Source organism: Oryza glaberrima, chromosome 6, assembly GCF_000147395.1.
Source record: "Oryza glaberrima chromosome 6, OglaRS2, whole genome shotgun sequence".
NCBI lineage: Eukaryota > Viridiplantae > Streptophyta > Magnoliopsida > Poales > Poaceae > Oryza > Oryza glaberrima.
The window spans coordinates 21933665-21941076 of record NC_068331.1 but is presented as its reverse complement, the minus strand read 5'-3'; the positions used below and the strand labels follow the sequence as shown (position 1 = coordinate 21941076).

General features: G+C 44.5%; 1 pseudogene; it reads right to left on the bottom strand.

The window, feature by feature from the left end:
- Window positions 1-3834: 3834 nt before the first annotated feature.
- Window positions 3835-7170, bottom strand: LOC127777006 (probable LRR receptor-like serine/threonine-protein kinase At3g47570; annotated as a pseudogene).
- Window positions 7171-7412: the final 242 nt, after the last annotated feature.

Genomic DNA, 7412 nt, shown 5'->3' with positions numbered 1-7412 from the left:
AAAATTAGATTTAATGTTCATTTTTATCTAGAAGTCTGATTTGCCTCCTCTCCCTCTCCACCACTTCAAAATTTCAGCAACCTTATCTCCAACCTTATCTTCTCTTATCTCCTCTCCACCATTACTTCTCCTCAACTCCCTCCCTCTCCTTCTCTCTCTCTCTCCCCCTCACACACATTAAGACGGGCGGGCGTCGGCGACATCGAGGAGGCACGCGGTGGCGGCGGCACCCGGTGGCGGCGGCCGAGGGCTGCGCAGCGCGAGGTGGCGGCAAGGAGGCACGCGGGGGCGGTGGCCGAGGGCGGCACGGCGCGAGGCGGCGGCACGCGGCGGCGGCCGAGGGCGGCACGCAGTGGCACGCGGCGGCGGTCGGCGGGAGCAGCCATCCGGGTGGATCTGCCTCCTCTACCTCCCTCCGTCGTCGCCGGCGACTCCCCCGCCCTCCTCCAACGCGGATCCGGCGGCGGCGCCCACCCCCGCGGCGACGACGACCTCGGGCAGCGGCGCCACCAACATCCCCTCCTCACCGCCCCTCCCCCCTCCTCACTGCCGCGGTGGCGGGGGCGGCTCTGCCGCCTCGGGCGGCGCCGCCTCGAGCGGATCCGGCGCCAAGGGCGGCGGGGGCGATGGATCCGGAGCCGGCGACGACGGTAGGCGGCGGGGGCGATGGATCCGGAGCCGGCGACGACGGTAGGCGGCGGGGGCGACGGATCCAGAGCTGGCGACGACGGCGGGCGGTGGGGGAGACGGATCCAGTGCCGGCGACAATGGCGGGCGGCGTGAGCGATGGATCCGGTGCCGACGACGACGGCGGGCGGCGTGGGCGACGGATCCGGTGCCGGCGACGCCGGCGGGCGGCGGGGGCGATGAATCCGGCACCGTGCGGCGGCGGGCTAGGGTTTGGGATATTTTGGATTTTTATTTTTTTTGTTTGCTGAATTTATTTTTGCATGTGGCTGGTATAAGTAACCGCATGCGAAAATGAGATTTTCGCATGCGGTTGGGCCGGCCGCATGCGAAAAGGGTGATTTTTGCAGACCTTCTCTCCCATGCGGTTGCCGCAACCGCATGCAAAGATGTCTTTTGCCCGTATGGAAAAAGCCTTTTTGTACTAGTGCTAGTTCATCGTGCAAGCTCCCCAAGTGGTCCATTTTGACATATAGGCCATTGAAGCCTACATTATCGTCGCCACCATAGATGGGTGATTCTAACTAGGTAATCAGTGTCGACTCAGCAAATGGGTAATAAGCCCGAGCTCCCTCTGATTGATTGCCCGGAATGCGAGTGCAGGATAATTGTTCAGCGTAAGGCCAAGACTCCTGATAACAAAGGACGCATCATTTACACCTGCTCAAGTCGCTAGGTGAGTTGGTTTAATTAGTAGAGTATTGGTGTAATTTCTAGTAGAGTTAGGTTTTATTTTATGGCATTGTTTGCAGCGAAATGGAACTGGATGTCAATTTTGGTACTGGGAAAAAGATTCCGAGAAGTACTACTACCTTCATATTTTAATATATGACGCCGTTGGCTTTTTATTCAACGTTTGACCATTTGTCTTATACAAAAAAATTTATATAATTATTATTTATTTTATTGTGACTTGATTCGTTATCAAATACTCCCTCCGTTTCACAATGTAAGTCATTCTAGCATTTCCTATATTCATATTGATGTTAATGAATCTAGACATATATATCTATCAAGATTCATTAACATTACTATGAATATGGAAAATGCTAGAATGACTTACATTGTAAAACGGAGGAAGTATTCTTTAAGCATGACATAAATATTTTCATATTTGCACAAAAATTTTAAATAAAATGAATGGTCAAACGTTGGTTGAAAAGTCAACGGCGTCATACATTAAAATACGGAGGGAGTATTTGATTAAGAGAGGGTATATTCAAAAGCTTATTCTCTATATATCTAGGCATGTACAACGAGGCAGCCCGCATATGGTTTCACAGCCGGTGGTGCATGTGCAGAGCGAAGGCCTTGTTGAGCAGTCAGAAGCAGTTAGATGGAGGCAGGATGCAGAAGAAGTGGTTGAGAAGCAGCTAGTCAAGAAGATGAATTTCTCGATAGAAATTGGTGGTGAAATTGTTCGATCTGTTTCTAAAATGTGCAGTAGCTGCATGTGTATGTATTGTGACGACCAATACTAATACGCATGCTATCATTAGGATTTAGGAATGGCTGAAAATTGATTTCTGAAATGTAATGGCATTATTTGCCCTCCTTGCTGAATGAAATGAAAGTTAACTGCTCAAAGTAAGAGGGTAGAATCAAAGAGGATCTGTTTTCGAGGAAGGAGGCCCACGCTGAGCTCGTGATCACGCACCGGAGGAAGAACTGTGTGAGCCATTCCACATGTTATTATTGCATTGTTAGTGCCAAGCATGTTTAAGAGCAAGTTTAATAGTATAGCCAACTACTAGCTCTAAATCATTTATATTTAATGTAATAACCAATTTATATAATAGTTGTTTACTATACTATTAATATCTGGTCCCACCTGTCATACACGTATTACGTCTTGAAGTCCATGCTGCAGCTGGCTACAGATCTCTAGCCCATTGCTCTTCTCTCTTTTCCTTTATCTCTTTAAAATATGTTGGCTTATAGCCTGCTATTGTACCTGCTCTTAATGCAACTAGCTTTCTACTCGTTTCTCCGGAGTCCGGACAGAGTGTACCACGAGATACGTGGGTTTCTTCACTTCGTTACCAATTTCGTTGTTACTAAACTTTTGCAATGCCAAATTTTCAAAGTTTTAGCGTTGCTAAATTTTGATAGCATCGGATGTATTCAGTTGATGCCTTTCCAAAATTTAGTAGCATTTTAATGAGAGAAATGTTCCGGAAGTACTAAATTTTGGTATGATGGTGCTAGTAAGGTACTCCCTCCGTTTCTAAATATTTAACACCGTTAACTTTTTAGCAAATGTTTGACTGTTCGTCTTATTAAAAACTTTTATAAAATATGTAAAATTATATGTATACATAAAAATATACTTAACAATAAATCAAATGATAAAAAAATAATTAATACTTATTAAAATTTTTGAATAAGATGAACGGTCATGTTTAAAAAAGTGGCGCTAAAGTGAACAAGCCCTATGATTTCGTTTAAATTTTGGGCTGAAAACAGGTGTAAGCTACATGTTGGCCTGTAAATTTACTCCCGCTGGGCCTTAGAAAGGCCGGTTGGATGGGCTCGCACTGCGCCACCGCCGCTCAGGACGGCTTCTCCCTGCGCCGCCGCCTCCGCCTCCGCCGCCGCCGCCCGGGACGTCCTGGCCGGCTGCCTCCCCGTCTCGCTCCGCTTGTCCGGCCTCCTCCCGCCTCCCGGCGTTTATCAGCGGGCCCCATCGCCTATCAGCTTGGCTGGCGTCGATCCGCGCGGCCGGCCGGGCCTCCTCGCGTCGCCTATCCAAGCGGCTAAGCTGCTGCTGGCAGGCATCAACCACCGCGCCCCTCGACGGCGGCGACCGTCCGTGCGCATCGTCGTCTTCAGGCCTCGGTGAAGCTTGCCTGCCATCTTCTTCCGTTGTCTTCGCGGTATGGAGCTCCAATGCACAAGTACCCATTGAGCCTCTTGTTTCAGTAGTGTCAAGCGTGTTTTAAGCATAGTACTATATATGATGATGATGTTTCAGGAAATTTATTAGCAAGTTGCAAGCAAATGCCAGAAGTTTCAGCTGTGTTACGATAATAAATCTTTAGAAGCAATTTAGTATGTTACGCACAAGATAGATCCAAACTGGACTTGGAGTTCAACAAATGGCGCTGGAGCTTGTATCAATACACTAGGCAACAATGATTGGTTCTTTCATTGGTCACCTTCTATCTCTGAGAATATGTGCTTGATCCTGAGTATCTCCGTACAAACTTGATCCATTTCCCATCGGTCTTTGGGTGAAGTCATGGAGCAAGAGAGTCCTATTCTCCATAATGGAGCTATGCAGTTCTGCATCACTTGAGTGGTATCAATTTCGTCTTGCATTATGACGGGATCAACAATCTGGTAAGTGTTCTTGGGTAATTCTTTATAAACAAGTTCACGCAGGCTTGTACCATCATTGAATATTTGATCGGTCGGACTAATGCCTGTTATCATTTCTATCAAAAGCACTCCGAAACTATAGACATCACCCTTGATTGATATCTCATTGCTCACGCCATACTCTGCATTTAAGTTAAGTATTATAGTTTTCATAACTAGAAACTAATATTCTAGTTTGGTTATAATTATGTTAAGAAAATACAGAACCATTTATTTACAAAATAAGCTGCCTTACCAGGTGGGATGTATCCTATTGATCCTTTTAAGCAAGCCAAACTTGTTGAAATATCTTCATGTACATTTGATCTGTTGCGCATAAATTTTGCTAAACCGAAGTCACTAACATATGCAACCATATCAAGATCCAAAAGAACATTGCTTGGCTTCAGGTCACAGTGTATTAGTGGGGATGCACATTGATTGTGTAAATAATCCAGAGCAGATGCTATGTCCAAGGCTATATTGATTCTTTGGCTTAAAGTTAGAACATTTCTTTCACTATGATCATGTTTCTTTGCATGCAGCCACATTTCTAGGTTCCCATTCTGCATGTATTCAAACACCAATGCTTTGAAATCTGCTCCAGAGGAATCCACTGAAGAACATGAAGTAATGATTTTTACAAGGTTTCGATGGCGGACATTTCGTATGGCTTCACACTCTGCAAAGAAGCTCCTGTGTGCTCCATATGTGTCAAGGTTAAAAATCTTTATGGCGACTTGATCTGGTTGAAGGTCCAGGTTGCCCTTGTAAACCATTCCAAATGATCCCGATCCAATCAAGTTAGCAGAAGAAAACCTATTTGTGGCCTTCACAACATCTTCATACGTAATCCTTTTGATAAGCCCATTGAATTGTTGTAGATGTGGCTTTACTAGCTTTGGCTTCTTTGAATGAATTATCAAAAGAAATGAAAAGGTGATAGTAACGGCAATAACAGGTATTACTATCTTTAAGGCTAGAATCAAGGACTTGTACACCCTTTTCCTGTCAACCAATGCTGAACAAACTGGTACACCTTTAATTGGAGCCCATGTACACAAATGAGTGTTTCCATCAATTGATACTGCACTAGCATTGCCAAAAAGGCCACCCCTCAGAACTTCTCCATCAAAAATTGTTGAAGGATAAATTGAGATTATCTAAATACTTGAAGGATGTTAGGAACTCTGGGATTTTTCCTGACAACTTGTTTTGAGAAATATCAATCTTTTTTATGCCTACCAAACTTGCCAAAGATTGTGGAATTTTTCCTACAAGGAAATTGCTTTGCATCTCAAGAGTCTCCAGAACCACACAGTGACCAAGAGTGGGTGGAACATTACCAGTCAACCTATTGTTTGAGACGCTAAGTTTTTTCAGATTAATGAGACTACCCACTTCTTCTGGTATTCTCCCTGACAAGTGATTGTGTGACAAATCCAAATCTTCAGAAAGAGAATAAATTCTGAAAATATTTCTTGGTATACCTCCATGCAGTGAGTTGTGAGCAAGGTTGAGCTTTCGTAGTTGACTGCAATGACCTATACTTTCAGGTATGCTTCCACTTAAATTGTTCCCATCTAGATACAAATCAATCAGCTTAACAAGGTTACCAATAGCATCAGGTATTTGGCCTGATAATTCATTTTTCCCAAAGGCTAGGATGACCAAGTTGTGCAAATTTCCAATATTTGGTGGTATATTACCACTGAAAAGATTGAAATCCATATATAACTGAGTGAGGCTCTTGAGATGGCCTATCCCTGGTGGTATAAACCCAGAAATTTGGTTGTTGCTCAGATACAGTTTGTCAAGACTATTAGAAAGATTACCAATAGAACTTGGTAATTTTCCATGAAGATTGTTCTCATCAAGCATTAGTTCAGTCAATATGGAGCAATTTGAGAGAGAAGAGAGAAAGCTCCAATCGTCTGCTTGTAGCATGTTGTATGCCAGATCAAGGCACTGCAAATTTGGCAATGATCCAAAGAACGGTATGGACCCAGTTAAGCTACAGTTTGTTAGGAAAAGTGTCTCTAGGTGGGATGCATTGAGAAGTGAAACTGGGATTGAGCCACTTAACCTGTTACCTGAGAAGCTCAATTCCTGAATATTTGGCAGCGTGTAACCAATGTCTAAGGGCAGCCGTCCAATGAGCGAGTTATTTGCGACACCAAGAAATGTCAGAGATGACATATTGAAAAGAGATAGAGGAACTGACCCAGACAAATTGTTTACTTGCAATGACAGTATCTCTAGTTTTTCAAGACGACCTAAGCTCTCGGGGATGCTTCCAAATAAGTAGTTCCCTGTAAGATGCAGACCAAGCAAGGAGGAAAAATTTCCTAGAGAAGAAGGTATTGTCCCAGTGAGAGTGTTGTACTCTAACGAAAGATATTTAACTTGTGGGGAAGTGGAGGTAACAGGAGGTATAGGTCCAACAAAGTTGTTCTTTTGGAGGTAAATTGCAATCAGTGATGATGTGTTGAAAATATCCTTTGGGAGTTCTCCAGTAAGGTTGTTGCTCATGAGCCGAAGTACTTGCAGAGACAAACTGTTTGCCAAGGACTTTGGGATTCTCCCCATTAGAGAATTGCTCCCAAGATCAACATGTGTTAAAGAAAGTTTGATCCCCAAAGATGGTGGTATTTCACCAGTAAGTCTGTTGTCAGCGAGGATAAGTATTCGCAGCTCAGGAAGATTCCCTAAAACAGGAGGGATGGTTCCTTCAAGTTTGTTGTTGCTAAGATTTACCTCTTGAAGGTGCGAGCATTGACTTAGGCTAGGTGGTATCTCACCATCGAGTGAATTCTCCGACAAACTTAGGATTTGAAGTTTAGAACATGAAGTGAGCTCAGATGGAATATTACCTTCCAAGGAGTTCATGCTTATGTTGAGGATTCTGAGTTGGCTCAACATGCCGATTTCAGACGGTATTCTGCCATGGAAGATGTTATTTGATAGTTGGAGCCTTGTCAGAGAGGTGAGGTTTGAAATGCATGGTGATATGTAGCCTGTGATGCCTTCCGATGACAGATCAAGTGCAGTGACACGGCGGGGAAATTGTGTACCGCAAGTGACCCCATGCCAGTTGCAGACTTCCATGGATGTGTTGCTCCATGAGGCTAAAACTCCAGCTGGACCTGAGAGCTGTGACTTGAAACAAAGAAGAGCATGTCGATCATCTCCAGTTTTGCTTATGACTAATGGCAGGAAGCAACAGAATTCGAAGATACAAAGAAGCCAAAGAAAGCAAGGAGACCATAAATCCAAGGAGGACATTGCTAACGAGTGTTGATGTGTAAGACCTAATGCGCAATATAGAGTATGTTGGGACTTGGGAGCCAGTAGGATCCACGGAT